Source organism: Phaenicophaeus curvirostris, chromosome 15 (genome assembly GCF_032191515.1).
Source record: "Phaenicophaeus curvirostris isolate KB17595 chromosome 15, BPBGC_Pcur_1.0, whole genome shotgun sequence".
Lineage (NCBI taxonomy): Eukaryota > Metazoa > Chordata > Aves > Cuculiformes > Cuculidae > Phaenicophaeus > Phaenicophaeus curvirostris.
Window position 1 is genome coordinate 14,168,860 of NC_091406.1, and position 16,447 is coordinate 14,185,306.

Consider the following 16,447-nt stretch of genomic DNA (forward strand, 5'->3'; position numbering starts at 1 on the left):
GTGCTTCATAAACACAGTGAACAACTATAGAAGGTTATATGGAAAGAAAAGTTCAGGTTATATTTATAATTAAAACAGTTGCCACATACTAAACTGGATTGGTTGTTATGCATTTCTAGGAAGCCTTCAGAGCAAGCAGCTACATTGCGGACAGGGCAAGTACAATTGGAAGAGTTTCATAAATGCAGTGTATGTAAGTCAGGATTTTAATACAGAATTGCAGAGCATTTCACTCTAATAGGGCTCCTGCAATGGAGCTGACTTTCAGATCAGTGGGTATGCTCTGACTGGTTGGAGCTTTTTTGAAATTCTAAGTGAAGCAGGCTCAAATATGGATTTCAGCATCTTCTCATGAGATTGGTGAGCAGAGGTAGGCTAGTATATTCTGGAGAATATTTTTCTGTAGAAAAATACTTATTCATCAAAAGTGACAGTCTGTAGGAGAAAGGAGTAAATGAAAAAGACTGTTTCAAACCTAAATTTGGAAATGTTTTCAATTGTTGGCAGATACTGCACAAATGGTTCGAAGGAGCATTGTGTCTGTCAAAATGACCCATATTGGTGGTCTCTGAACATTGGATGGGAAGTGGCTTAGTTCAGAGTAATTTCTGGTTTCATAATCCATACTTAATTTGCCAAATTGGCATGTATTACACATCTGTGCAAACGCTAACAAAATATTCAATTCAATTCGACATTGAAATAGGAAGAAGATTGAATTTAGTAATTGATATATTAAGTAGCATCCATCTAGATATTTTACAAAGAAATGGCAAGATGGCTAATTTTGTGTGGTTTAGGTATTTTTAGTTTTGATAATAAATATTTCAGACAACTCTAGTCTTAATGCACCTGAGGCCAATGCTTCTTCCTTACCATTATCTTTCTTTCCTCAGCATTTTTAGAATAATTGTAGGAAATTCTGGTAGTGTTTCCTTGCTCAGGTATTCCAAGAAAAAATATTTAGTCTAAAAACCACAGGAATCAATAACATTCTTCTATCGTTCTTTCTGAAAATCAGTTTGTTGCCAATAAAATTTCCTCAATAGCACTATAAGCTTCTAATGTGTTCAAATAAATTAAATAGGAGAATTAATCAAATTCTACTCTGTATCATTATAAGTAATGAATAGCTAAAAATTCTACTCTGTTGGAAATACAGAATTGCTTAATTCAACTTTCAGTATCAACAGTGCTGATACAGGGAAAACAAGTAAAAGGTGTTAAGGGGCTTGTTAAGAATCATTGTGATATAGTTCTGCAAATACAAAAGCAAAGGTTGAGACAGAATTTTATCTGCATTAGGTTACTAATTTACTATCAAATTAGTTAAGAGCCAAACCAGAAATATTTTCTTCTGATCAGAATGACAATAATCAGACCATAGGTTTGGAAGGGACCTGCAAAATTGGTCTGGATCATCCACAATCTTAGGGCAGATCGTTCTGGCCTGATACTTCTTTGCAGTGAAACCTCCTTCCAGTGGATATCTTCTCAAAAAAAGCCAAGCAATTTAAAACAACAAAGACTCTTTTTCTCAAAAATGCTCAACCATCTCTCTCTCCAACAGTCTGTGAGAATATTTGTAATCACTCCTACTTAAAAACCAACCGTCTCTCCAACAGTATTTAATTTATGCTGATCTACCTTTAACCTGCAGTCTGTCAAGATTTCCTCTGAATTACCAGCTTGCTGTTAGTTGTTGAGACAGAGTTTCAGTCTATTTCAAGTAACGGGAGCTTTAGAAGAAAGAGTTGAAAGGAGATGGAGTGCAATGTTTGAAGTAAACAGTGTAGTTATAATAATTCTTTGCTTTGTGATTCTTCGCTTTGTGAAACAGATGTTATTTTCATTTTTAGGGCACATATTTTTCCAGGTCAGTTATTTCTATAGCAAATCAGGACCCAAGAAGCTCTTCTGGTTATCCATCTCTACTGGAACTGAGTTTTTAAGTTCAGTATCCTGAGAACCCGTCTATGCTACCGTATTCCATGACTAGTAATTTCAAACCCAGCATGACCGCAACATAAAGTAGGGCACTATTTCTTTTCCTTTACTGTCTGAATTGAAAATAATAGTCTATGGTTGGTATTATGAGATTATGTGAAAGAAGCAAGAATAAAACATAGAAAGGGATACAGAAGTAGTCAGTGGGGCTATCAATGTATTTTCCTAATAGATAAGTCCAGAATCTGGAAGGTAAATTTCCATAAATCACTGGTGGAAAGGGAGGAGCAGGAGGAGGGGGAGAAATGAGTCCTTCAGATGGTCTGTGCTGTCAGAAATTGCTCAAGCACTAAATGCTGTTTGGAAAAAACAGAGAACTGAGCCAGAAACTTCCAGACCTAGATAAAAGAGATGCAATATTTTGTGTCAGAACAGCAAAAAGCTTCTATCTTTTTTCCCATCTTGCTTCAGAGAGAGCTATAATCTAAACTATGAGTGATGGCAATAGCAGTCTCTTAATGGGAATTTTAAACAAATATTAAGTACATGTAAAGGAACACTACAGACTAATCTGGAGTTGCCAGCAGTATTTGAAATCTTGGTTGCCTAATTTTGATACTTTGCCTTTGTCAGCAATGGGCTTATTCTCCATTCAGCTGTGAAACTGAAATATTTTTGCAAAAGTCAAGTTAATATTTTATTTATCTGTGATGTTACTTTTGTGTGTGAAGTTATAGAACATCTCAAGTGAAATATTTCACCTTCCTTAAAATATATAATTATAGTAACTTTGTATTTCATTTCTCTTGAAAGTTGAATAGCAATAACAGCATTTGAAATAACAGCTTTGAAATGTTGATGTGCATTTGATACAACTTTACCTCTCAAAGAACACTAAGTTTAAGTTAAAAGTCAATTTTAATGAGCATCTCTTCCTCAGTTCTTGTTATTTTTCATCTTTTATATTATATTTTAGGATAGATGTCCATGCACATACTATTCTTTCCTGCATGTTTAAAATAATTGAAACCTAGATATTTTCTTTGATTTATTTTTTTTCTGGATAATTCATTTTTTTAAAAATTTATACCAGACTTTTTCCACCCTCCACTGCTGATAACTGTCTGGACTATCCCTTCGATCTTTTCAAGGTCCAGAAAAAGTATTAATCTAGAGAGTTATGCTGGGACTTGCCAGTGGAAGATCATTTCCTGTTTTATTTGCTGACTTTCTTCATGTCTGCTGGCTATGAAAAAGTTCTTTACTGGTCCATGGATTTTTTTCTATTATTTTTTGCATGCAAAGTCCAGTAGTCTCAACAGAAAAAAATAAATTTGCATTTCCTAACTCATCTTGCAGATTGGATCTTAAACTTATGCCCTTTATGTGTAGTGAGAACTTTCATCTCACTCTACAACTAATGCCATAACTGTGCCCTTTTTAAAACAGCTATTGCATTCTGTTGCCAGAAGGTTACTAGAATGCTGTTTTACTGGCTAGTCATTTGTGGTGTTTCTTTTGTCACAGAAAGACTTTCTATTCTTTTATTGAGATCTTTACCATCTTATAATGATACAGCAAGAAACTGTATTTGTGAAATCAGATGCAATTTCACCTTCCATCAATATCATATTACAGTTTTTAGCAGTTTCTGAAGGGTGATTGTAGATAGCTGGCCTGAGATGTAGAGCTAATTGCTGCTATCCAAAGAACAAAGATGAAAAGATTTAGCCCAGGTATTTCTGAAATACATTTTTTTGTTTTAATAACAAGCTGATACATAGCAATACTTTGTCAGTTGTAAAAAAAAAAAAAAATCTGTGTCATCGTCCCTTTCTTTTTCTCCTGGGATGGTTTAGACAAGTGTTTGAATTGTAATGTAATTTGTAATGGGACAGTGTTAGTCATTATATGAGTGCTATACATATTTCCTATCTTCCAGACTACCAGATAATCTTGGTAATATCATAGTAAATAGAAAAGCTTAATGACAGAATTTTCAAGTCACTGAAGAGACTAGGACATGGCCTCGTGGGATATTTTCTTAATCCAGTCTCGCCAGTCTAGACTTTCCACACCTGCAATGTTAAATGTGGGTAAAATATCCCATTTAAAAAAAAAAAACCAGCCAAAATCCTGAAAAACTCAGCCACAAGTAATAAACACGGTTGTTGTACTTTTGTGTTGGCTGCTACAACAATAAGCAATTTAATAGGACCTATAGAATTAGGATTTAGCAAAATAGTTTGACAAATACAGGTTAATGCTGCTTAAGACTGCTGTGTCTCCACAGAGTCATCATGTTATAAAGAAACACCATGCATGGCTTTACAAGGTAAATATCACCACATTCTGTCACCAGCTCACCAAGTCCATGCTCCAGGATACAAATGAAAAAATGGTTGTCAATTCTTTTTAAAAACCAACCAACCAAAACCAAAATCCAAACAAAGAAGATGTAAAAGTGGAGGCAGTAGGGTTTCTGCTGCTGCTGTTAGTGGAACCAGCTAATCCCCACTTACTCCCAGCACATACAAAGTTTTCTTTTGCTTGCTGTCTTTTTATTAAGTAGGGTCCAGTATCTTTCTTTTTTCCTTTCTCCTGTCTTTTAAAATATTTTCTGTTTGATGGAGTTTCTAGAATTGCCATTCAAATAGCTAAAGACTAGCAAATCGGCCTAGGTGTGAGAAAAAAGCTGTTGAAAAGCAGGAGGATGGAATCTTTTTCTGTTGACTTTCCCAGAAGAAAATGTATCATGTCATCGCTCCCAGAGGGTATCATTATATTATTGTCATGTGGATTAGCATCTTCTCAGTGGGGAATTCACATCTCCAGATTCCTCCTGTGTGCTTTTTACAAATACCAACAAGCATTGGCTACACAGGTAACTTTTGAGTATTTTTAGTATTTTCTTTGCAACCATAATGTTTAGGAATTGCCTATGCATTTTTTATAAAAGTAAATCTGAGATCGGAAAGCAGTGCTATATCCCAAACTATTGCTGTTGCAATTTTGGTAAAGGGAACATTTCTTACTGTTTGGGAAAGTCTGGAGAGAGAAAAGGGATGAACACCCATTCTAGTGAAGGCTGTCAGTATTTCCTGAATATAGTTGCTGGCTAATATTTTCGGTAGCAGAAGTGGTAAGGAAAAAACACTCCTTTTCTTTTGTATAGGTGCATAATTATGAGCTTAGAAGAGGGGATATAGAATTTAAACATAGTCTTGAATACGAAAACTCCATGGCAAAGTCTACCCTTCAGCTTATACGGCTACAGACTCCAAAATACATTTCAAACTGCTCTGTCCTCATACGTCAAAGCCTGAAAGCACAATGCAGCCCTTGAATTTTGGCCCTCGGGGAGCACTGCCCTGTCATCTTGGTTCCTGCAATACTTCCCGGTGATGCCTCATTAGTGGTGAACTGTTTACAAGTAGTGATTCACTGTAGAGAGGAAGAGGGGGTAGTGGGCTGTGAACACATAATACAATAAGGGCTACAATACATTGACATAGGAGTTGATGTACTGGTATTTTGTCCCAGGGCTCAAGATCAGTCATTCAGTGGATATGGCTGTAAAGACATGACTGTTAGAGTTTCATGTAGTCTATAAACACTGCTTCAGCAGTGTGCCTTTAGAGCAAGAGAGATTCAGCAGGGTCCAGACTCATCTGAAGACTTGATATAAATCTTACAGCACCTTCTCCTTTTAAAGAAAGAGTCCCCAAATGGACCTTGAGTCTCAAAGGCAAAGTTCTGCTAAAACATCCACTAGAATCATGAAATTGCAGTCACCTTGGAAATATAACAAAGGATTGTACCTTGCAGGGGCTGTTATTTCCTCCAGGCTTTCAGTTTAGCAACTCATTGGCAACAAGTTTGTTAGATCTGTTCAGGTTCTTTGGAATAGTCCCTGTCCCGTCCCATCCCGTCCCATCCCGTCCCAACCCATCCCATCCCATCCCATACCCAGCTTCACACAGAGGGAGAACCCATGCAGTCCCCTCTTCCTTTCACTGCATTAACACTCTCCTGAGAAGCAGCAGCCAGAAAAATGTAGCATTGCCACCCGTTCACTCACACATTAGGGGAGGATAACTTATGATTCACAGCAGATTATAAATAAGCGATAAATTCATGCTATCTATCAAGAGGCAGAACATCAAAAGTGTTGCTAGTTGAGAATAAATCATAATGTTTATGTCGTGTCTGTGTCAAAGGTCTGATCTACAAAGAGGGTAATGGTGAACTTTTGTACCTGTTTCCTTTTTTGATTCAAATACCAAGCACACATCAAGAATCTGAGCGTTGATGACTATAGCTTTGGGGGGAAAATGTGACCATATAAAGCAATGTCTTTATCACAGTTCTTGTGGGTAAAACCAGGGTCATTCCCAAGGTTATGCTCTTATCAGGACAAAAGCTAAATAGTTATTTCTAAAACTGAATCATACAGTCAAACAGAGGGTAATTATCTTCCATATTACTTTGCTCACAACACGTGGGGTCTACGAATCTTGATCCAGATTGTCAGTGATGTAAATCAGTATAGATCAACAGAGGGTCTTGATTACCCTCAGCTCAGCTGTGTGTTGGAACTGGACATATAGTAGTGTATTTCCAGACTTCTTGGGACAATAGAGTTCACAGTAGAAAAATTGAACCCAAAATATATGTCATATCAAGTTTTAATCCTGTCCTCTTTATTCTTTTTAGAAGTGATTCACTCAGTCTCCTAATCACAGTGTATTATGTTGCTGCTTCACAATCACACTCCAAATGCAAATCACTTCATTGGTTTCTTAGTGACAGCAAGCTCTGTCAGCAGTAGATACTTTGAATATGCCAATAAGATTTTAACTGCTTTGAAATGGCTGCAAGGGACACTGTTTTGGGAGATTACAATCAGGGCATTCCATCAGAGGGCTGCTAAAATAGCAATGCTTTATTTCCACCAGCCTATACGCAATGAGCTAATAAGTGATTGCTGTCTTTGTAACTTTATGTTTGAGGACTAGGTAGAACATTTTGTTCAGTGAACAAGGATTGCGTCTTCTCAAGGCATATATTAATATTAATGAAGCTTGTATGCATGCATCAAAGAAGGCCTTATATCCTATATAATCACTATTTGTCTGGGCAAATTTAGCTTCATCATTGTCTATTTACTAAAAATAAGCCTTGTGCATTTGATTTATGAGTTCTGCCTGGTTTGTGCTATGAACAGTTATCATTGTCTTGATCTGTTAGACTATAGAACCACCTTTCGCTCATTTAAGAGAAGGAAGTTAACTGTAACCTTTACAGAAAAGATGTTCATTTGGCAGTTGTCCATCCATCGTTTGGAGGATCAGTGGACAAAGCAGGTGAAAGCTTAGAAATTAGCACGGAAGCTCAACACATTTAATTATCATTTTCCTGTGATTCTAGTTCAACTTTTTAAGTGTAGTACCACATGTGAGGTTGCAGTGGAGATCAGAAGGAAGCAAATGGTATTCAGAGCACTTTCCAGGCTACAGGTGCTTCTGACAAGCCTGTTCCTTTAATTCAGGTTGAACTGTTGGCTCAACAATCTGAGGTTTTATTTAATCATTTAGATATTTTGTTTGTAAGGAAGAGATGAGAAAGGGAAATCTGTCTTTAAAGTACTGAAAAGCGTTCCTTGACATCACAAGTTCTTAATATGTGTCTTCATATGTAATCACAGAATCATACAGTGCTTTGGGTTGGAAGGGACATTTACAGGTCATCTAGTCCAAACACCTACAGGATCAGGGACATCTTCAACTAGATCAGAGCTCCATCCAACCTGAATTTGAATGTTTCCAGGCATAACGCCTCCACTGTCTCCCTGGGCAACCTGTTCCAGTGTTTCACCACCGTCATTGTAAAAAATTTCTTCATTCTATCCAGTCTGACTTTTGATGTGTACATACATACAGAATAATTTTTTCTAAGTTCTTTTCACCAGTTTAATTAAAAAAAAAAAGTATGCACTTATAATAATAGCTTTTTTAAATGGAGTTGAATATCAGCCAATATTCAGAGGTGCCTGAAGTAGAAAATGAAGTAATATCTGAAATTTTGTCACCTGCTGTAGTCTGTAGCCCTTTTGCCCACCTACTGTAACCCATTCCATCAAGATAGATAATTATATTAAGTGGCAAACTGTATAAAATTTGGGAATTAGAGTGAATAATTAGCTGAATATCAGCTGCCATTGCAATATCCTGGGGAAGGGAACCTGTGTAATTCTTGGGTGTGTAAATAGAGGAAGACTGGGCAGCAGAGGGATAATGTTGATTCTCTATTTTATTTTCTGACTGAATAAGTTTCTTCATTATTCCATGCCTCAGCTGCCAATATTTAAAAAGGTTATAACATATTGAAACTAATCTGCCCTGTTTCTTGAAGTTGTGGAATTTCTGGGAATACAGCTCTGGGAGATTCTAACCTTTCCTAACAAATCCTTTTCGAGCACATGGTCAAGCTAGTGTAGTCTGTAAGCATGAGAGGCTGAAAACAGAATATGTCCTTCAAATTTAAAGGAAGCTTTCTTGTGGATAAACTATTCCTTATGTTACGTGCATAACAGACAAAAATCATGTCTTACTTGCCTCCAAATGCCCTTGGTGTTCAAGTGTTCTCTGCAGTATTCTGCTATGAGAAAGCTTTCTTTTGATGCAGCTTGACAGCTGGAGACAATTCCCTCTTTCTTGATCTTTGCCTTAGCCTGCTTTTTAGGATACTCCTGTAGAGTTTATAGTTTGTTTTCAGTTAGGCATCTTTAAGAGCACTTTTTCATAGTCTGGAATCTAGGCTAGGAGCCCTCAGCCCCTAGGTGTTTGGTGTCGGGATGTCCTGGTGCTCAGTTTGTGGATCTGCACACCCTAAGATGAGGAATGCCTTACTGTTACCTAATCATTTTGGAATCACCCTTGACTCAAGGCAGGTTAAAGTCAAGTGCAAAGAAAATCAGGTTTTCACAGTATCCAAACCATCCCCCACCCTCCACAAATGTTTGTAAAGGACGTATACGAGAAAATTCAAGCAAGGAAAGCAATAAATCCTTTTACTTAAAAATACACTTCACATACCCTAAAACTACACCAGTGTTTATCAGATTACACTGCCTTTATCTAAGAGCTTTCTTCACATTACTATGGCAGGAATCAATTTTTTCTATGTTATTTGTGTCTTATATTGGGGTAAAGATTCACTGCACCTTAAGCTAACCTAAGTCCAGGTTGTGGTGATTTTTCCTCACTCGGGATCATGTTTGCACTTTGCACTTTTTTCTCGTACTTGTGTTCATGCATCCCAGCAAGCAAGCCCAGACTGGGAGTTAATGCAAATAAGAACAATCTTCTTAAAACAAAACAAACACATCAGAGAGACTAGAACCCTGTACTTAAAGGATTTCCTTTAGAATTTTTACTCCAGAAACACAGTGAACAAAGACTAATTGTCAAATTACATTTCAAGTTGGCAAATCAAAACACAGAAATCATATTGCTCTCATGAATTGTGAGGGGGTGACTCCTGCTATTGCATTTCAAGCTGGTTACCTGATATTGAACCATATGCTTAATTTTTTTTAAAGTTTTTTTTCCCAATATTTTTTACTCAGTATTTTCTTTAAGTTCAATCAGAGAAACTGGTATTTAATTATTAGAAGCAGATTTTCTGTTATTTTATTTATGCTTCCTTTCATTTGACAATAACTGTGAGATCAGTACAGCAATTGGTGGTTAAATATCTCAGAAATAGTTGATACAGACCATGATACATATGTAAAAGCTAACAGATCTGCAGTATGTGAAAATAAGTGTTATACTCTTTACATGGTCAACAACAAAGTAGAAGCTCCTAAGGTCTAGAATTTTTTCAAAAATCAGATGCAAGCAGATACTGCGTTGACTTACAGACTTTGATTTCATTAATATCACTGGAATGAGGCCACATTCCAAAACAGAGTAGGTGGATTCATTGTGGATAAGCACTCCATGCTGTGCCTGAATCCACACAATCACTTTCCAGGTCTGAAAATAGATTCATCCATGCGGGTAAGCATGGAGCCATTATTCATCATTATTGTTACTCCTTTTTAATAGTACACAGAAAGAGAACTGAGGCTTTTTACATATGAAGGAAAATATTTTCTTATGAGGATTATTTACTGTCCAGCTTATGCAGTATACATTGAGAAAGAAGTGGCAGGAAAAGGCAGTGAATCTCTGACCTTTTCTGTCTGCCTTACTTTTAGAAAATTCTTTGCCTTCTTTCTGGCAGGTCCTGAGCTTCCAGAAAGGTTTCCTCTGCAACGGGTATCTACTGCTAAACATTGCCCACAAAATCTTCCATGTTCCCTGTTTCTTATGTGCTTTATGTACTTTGAGAATTTATATTGCATCCTCTTGTCATTCCATTCTTTTGGAGTCTAGATCTCTGATCCTTCGTTTTCCAGAGCAGGTGAGTGTTTGTAGTTGTCTCTTCATTTTGTGTCCATCCCTTATAATCCATAAAGGACGCTCTGCCCATATTAGAGGCTCCACTATATAGGAAAGAGACTAATTTGCAGTGATTCACTAAATGAATTTGAGACTGATGCCACTTCTAGCATATTACCTGAGGATTTCCTTGCAAATGATAAAGCTTAGTAGTCCAACTTGTTCTTTCCTGTTGCAGTGACAAGATGTGGTCCTTTTACTTAAGCCTGTGCCTTAATACAAATGAATTTAGGAGAGGTGCAGGGGTAAGTGTCTCTAATGAGCCTACCCAGGGCTAATGTCTCTTAGTCTGATACAAGGACTTGACTGAGGATCGATTCCTTAGATCTATTATTGAAATTTACTACAGAGTTATATCTTCTTTTTGCATTTTTGGGTGAGTTTACTCTCCTCTAAAACCCCTTTCTAAGCTCTAAGTCTAAAGCATGCTGCAGTTCTTATAAAAACACCACAAGTTTATAGATCTCTCTGCTTTTGCTGATCTCCTTGACTGTGGAGGCTAGTGATGCTTGAAAGAAGTTTAACATTTAGACAGGAAAATTCATTGTACAGCTGATTATTTAAAACAGGATCCTTAGATATTGAAAGTCTTTTCTGAACCTCTAATTTCCCTGGGCTGTAACAAATAGAAATAAGTATATTTTTACTGTCAATGTGGGTTAGCTCCTGATATTATTTCTGTAGTCATATGGTAGAAACAAACCCCTACTATACTACATTATGCAATTTCAAATGAAATTATTAGTGAAAACTCTCTAGGAAGTGAAGTCATAATTGGGTAAAGAAATAAAAGAGGATTTATCAGCTGAAGCATTCAGAGCTTTACATTTTGCTCGGTCTTGAGAGAGGTTAAGCTAAATGCAAAGGAGTGAAGAAGCAGCCCTCGCTTGGGCTGTGTGAGCAGTGCTTGAAGCCCTGAGAGTGAAAGCAGACAGTTTTCATGGGCTGCTTTTGTTTTGGAAGCTCATTAAAAGTGGAAACTCCGGACTAGCTGCCTTGAATCCAGTAACCTAAACTTAGACCACAAGTAAGGTCCTCTTGTTCAGTGCCACAGGCACAGGGAAGCATGGTGAGAGGAGTCTAATGCACCTTTTGGAAGAGGTTTTTTCCTAGTGAGATAAGCCTTCTTGACTTGAACATTCATTTTGCATTCTGAAAAGAGATTTCAATCTCTGCTGAATCACCCCAGCCTCAGCACAGAAAATCTCATGTTTTCCTGCGATGGTTTGAACTCGCTTATGGATTATTTTCTAGATCATTCCCAGCGCTCACAGATGTTGTCTTACCAATACGTTTATACCATTATATTTATTGTAGTGGAGCAGACTATGATGCTCAGCTCTTGGTTTAAACTTCTTGTAGTATTTTTTTTCTTGACTAAATGTTAAAAAAAATTGACCAAGGGTGATTTTTAATTATAAAAGTGCTTTGAAAAGATTTTTTTCACCTGTATAATTAGAAGACATTTTTAAAGAAAATTTTCCAGTCAATTAGCCCCTAATGAAGCTCAATTTGTTTTACAAGTTAACCTTTTCTTAAAATAACAGGATGATTTAATGCAAGAGTCATTTTGCTTATTTCAGTCTGTACTGCAAGTCCTCACTTCCACAAATATACATTCCTTCTAAGTCAATAGGAGATAGGGTTTAAGTTATTAGGTTTCTGTTCCCAAAAGCTTAACTTAAGCTTATATGTTGACTGTATAACACTGGAATACTAAGAACTTTCCCAGAACTTTGGTCTTGAGCTCCTGCTTCATTCTTGCTCCAAAGCTTGTTCCACAATCCTGAAATCAATGTATCGACTCTCCATAAAACTAAGGATGCCATATATAATATGTTTGCCAATTTTTCCAGCTCTTGATGATTTTGCTCTCTGTTTATTCAAGTCAGTCCTGCTGCATTGTGCAGTGGTTGAGACTACTTTCACCTGTGTTTGCACAGCCATGCTTGTAACTGTGTCTAATTCTGACTTTTTCTGGTGTAAAAAAGTTAATTTATCCTTGGAGTCAGTGGACCTAGACAAATGTAAGACAAGCTTGTATTGTAGGACTGTCCCTGGCTTTTGGTTATACAGACTGAAGTCCTCAAACCCCACAGCCTTCTCTTGCACACACTGCAGTTGCAGGGTACATCTTTCCAGGTGTGTTCAGGATCTGTGCTGCCTCTGTGTTCTGCCCCACCACAGATGCTTCATTGCTCTTTGAACTGACTTCTTAGTACAGCTGTCTGTTCTAATAAAGTGGGGAAATCAAATGTTAATTGGTTTAAATGCTTTTTTTTTTTTATTTGGCATGGATTTTATTTTGAAATTATCATAGTTAGTATTTTAGCGTGCTGCGTAAAAATGCTTCATTTATTGTCACAGTTTTCCATAGTACATCATATTAATCATTGAGTGAAGTACTACCTGGAAAGTCTGCCTGAATTCACAGCTATGCATTTTTACTGCATTTAGGTCAATGTATATGGCTTGTGACTAATGAGATAGAAAACCATAAATAATAACAGAAACTGAAATATTTGCCATTCTCAGCTAAGGTTCAGCACTAAGAAGAGGATTCACAGAGACAATAGGAGCAGTTAAATATCCAGTTCCTTTTCAAAGCATGTAGAAGTTTAGTTCCTTGACTTTTACTTACTTGTGCCCAGAAGGTTCTGTTTAATATTGCTGCTGAACACTGCCCATGCATATTGGCAGCAGTAACAGCTTTGAGGCCAGATTCCTTTCCTGAAGGTGAATGCATGATGCTCCTTCTGTCTGTCACTATGGCTGTGTTGACATGGGGTAAAGGGAAAGGGGAAGGACACTCGTGTCCCATCTCTGCTCTGCTAAGGTGGCATTGTGGTTCACTTCAGCTGCTTTTAATACTGGGAAACTGCTGGGAACTGAGTCTGGAAGAAAATCCTGCGGAAAAACTGATTTTGCTCTATGTCTGAGAATGTCTGCCACGTGTAAAAAGGTCATAGGACTCTGACTGGTTTGCACATCTCTTCTGTCCTTGGGTAAGAGAGTATGATTTGACTGTAGTTGGACAAATAGGTCTTTTCTATTTGCTGTCTGCTATGGAGAGAGGTGATGGTTGTAGGCAACCTGAATTCAGTTGGAGTTCAGCTACCTGCAGGCAAAATGCTGACTAGTGTGCTTAGGAAGCTCACGTAACAAAACATGACTGTATATTACACCAAGTTATTCTGAAGAGAAAACCACAGCTAACATTTCTGCTATAAATTATCCCTTCTGCGCCCAATGATAATTTTGAAGTGGGTTAGAACAGGAGCTGGCCTTTTATTCATTTAATTATTGGTTTGTAATTGTAAGCCAGGTTTAGGCATAGTTATGAGCATGTTCTATTGAAATGAGAAGTCTGGGACTGGCTGGTAGTTAAGTGGACTTATTTACATTTAAAGAGTTCTGGACAGAATTGATGATTGGAGCTTTTTTTTTCTCTTCATCCTGTCTTCTACAGGCATTAGCTCAAATTATTAAAGAATCAAAACACAGGTTAGCTAGACTTGTTTAAGAGGAGATTGCAACTGAGAACAGCAGAAATCTTGCAAAACTGATGATCACAATTTAAAATATTTATCTTACAAATATAGTAATGACTGTATTCTCAGAGGTATGCACTGCCTGTACCCTGTTTTTTTCCCACAGTATTTTCTTGGGGTGAAATTCTGTCTGGTACATATGCCTGTTTATTTTGTCAGACATCCACGTGATGTGCCTGCCTGTATTGGAATGCAGAGTTTAATGCTTCCTGGCTTTTTTCCCAACGCTTTCACATTAGGAAAACTGCTGCACGTGTCTGCCTGTTTACTGTTCTTTCTCTACTGTGTCTGCCTAGATGCTGTGCTCAGCAGAGTATGGATTGCATTCGACTACAACCTCACACAGTGTGCCCCTTGCAGGCTCAGGTCGTTTGGCATTTACATCATAACAAATAAAAGATGGTGGCAACTCATCAGTTGAAATAGTTGCAAGTATATGCAATATATCTCTTTAATGATCTTATCTCTCCTGTGGGATCTTTTCCAATATCTTTTTAAAAGTTAGATCATTCACAATCAAGGAAGGACAGTAACAAGTACCTTGTATCTCCCCATCAAGGATGCAAACTTCTCCAGCTTCCAGTTTCTGTTAGAAACTCCAGGTCTTTCAGTACTGTGAACATTTCATTTAGGGATAAGTGCACTTCTCAGATTTTCTGCTCAGGGCCAAATAATCTCTGTTAACAAACTGCAGTAAGACTGGTACTCCCTTGTTTCCACCCTTTTAGATTGAAGTGACTTTGCGTGGTACATGCTGAGCTGTTATCATAGAATCATAGAATCATAGAATAACCAGGTTGGAAGAGACCCACCGGATCATCGAGTCCAACCATTCCTATCAAACACTAAACCATGCCCCTTAGCACCCCGTCCACCCGTGCCTTAAACACCTCCAGGGAAGGTGACTCAACCACCTCCCTGGGCAGCCTGTTCCAGTGCCCAATGACACTTTCTGTGAAGAATTTTTTCCTAATGTCCAGCCTAAACCTCCCCTGGCGGAGCTTATAGTTGGGTCAGTGTAAGGTTTGGTATCTCACCAAGGTTACCAAAAGTGATTTTTCAAAAAGTGAGTTTAACATGACAGTCAAGAATAAAACAGCATGAGATATAATTTGTCTCAACAAAACACGCAGTTAAATGGAAGAGAAATATATGTCATTAATTAAGTATAGTTGATTTGTCTGACAGTGGTAGAAATTTGAGAATACTTCTATTATGCTCTAATTCTTCTATGTTCATTCTTCAATGCAAATACTGTACTTGGAACAGATTTTCATCTATTACACATTTCATAATACTATTAGTCTGATTAATTAATGCATAATATATCCTGGAGACTAATTTGTTTACTCCTAGCGGGCTCATTAGGACTTGCTATATCAATGTGAGATTAGATTTTAAAGCAAGGCACCTTCTAGATATTGAATCATGTGTCTGTTTTGCAGTAAACTGACAAATGAAAATTTCAATCTATATCCTTCATTGATATGCAGAAGCACATTTAAAGTTTAGTGAAGCTAGACACATAGCTAGACATTTCTTGCAACCAAAAAACTGTATTTTCTTACATTAGGTATGTCTTTATAAATGCAGATTTATTAGGACATTTTACCACTACCAAAATTCCAAACAGAGTAGTATGTGCATTTTTATTTTGCATTCAACTGTGTGCTGTATTCTCATAGGGTTTCACCTTTGTTATTTTACTATTTAATGATATTGTCTAATAAGAAAGAATGGATAATTCTGCACTGAAGCTAAGCGTTCACCAGAACCAGTAAAATTTGGAAGAGTTCCCTTGAGAGCTGGGGGTCAGTCTAGATTTTGTTGCCTGCTGCTGTCTTATAAGAACACATGGTTGTATGGTTTGGTTCAACTGACCTAAGAGGAACTTTTGATTTTTATGTCCCATTTTTTTTTTAATTACCATGAATTCTGAATGTTTTGTAATATTGCTGAAAGAAGTGTTAGAGAATTGAACATCGTTACAGAGGGAGTCGGTGTGGTAGTTCCTCTATGAGTATATATACTCCACATATGTGTGTGCATGTGTATATATATAGCGTACATATATTTTTAAAAATACCTTACTCATTAATACCCTTCTAGTTCTGAATCAGTCATTAAAGTTGATTTCTTTTCTTTCTGTTTTCCATCTGTTAGCCTTTTCAAATAGAGGAGGTAGCAGGTCAGTGCTTTTCCAAAAGCTTTGTCTTAGGCCAATATTCCCTGATGACAGGTGATTTGCAAATGTTCTTAAGTTAGTTATGGTCAGTAACCACAAGTTCTGAAATAAGTCATTACATAATGTCTTTCTTTTCCAAAATGTTGATTGGAAAACTTCCCAGAACAGTCTCCGTAATGAGACTTCCTGCTTTCTGTCAACCATACTCCTCTTACTGTGAAAATGCACTTCTCACAGTATTGGGAACCTAATGT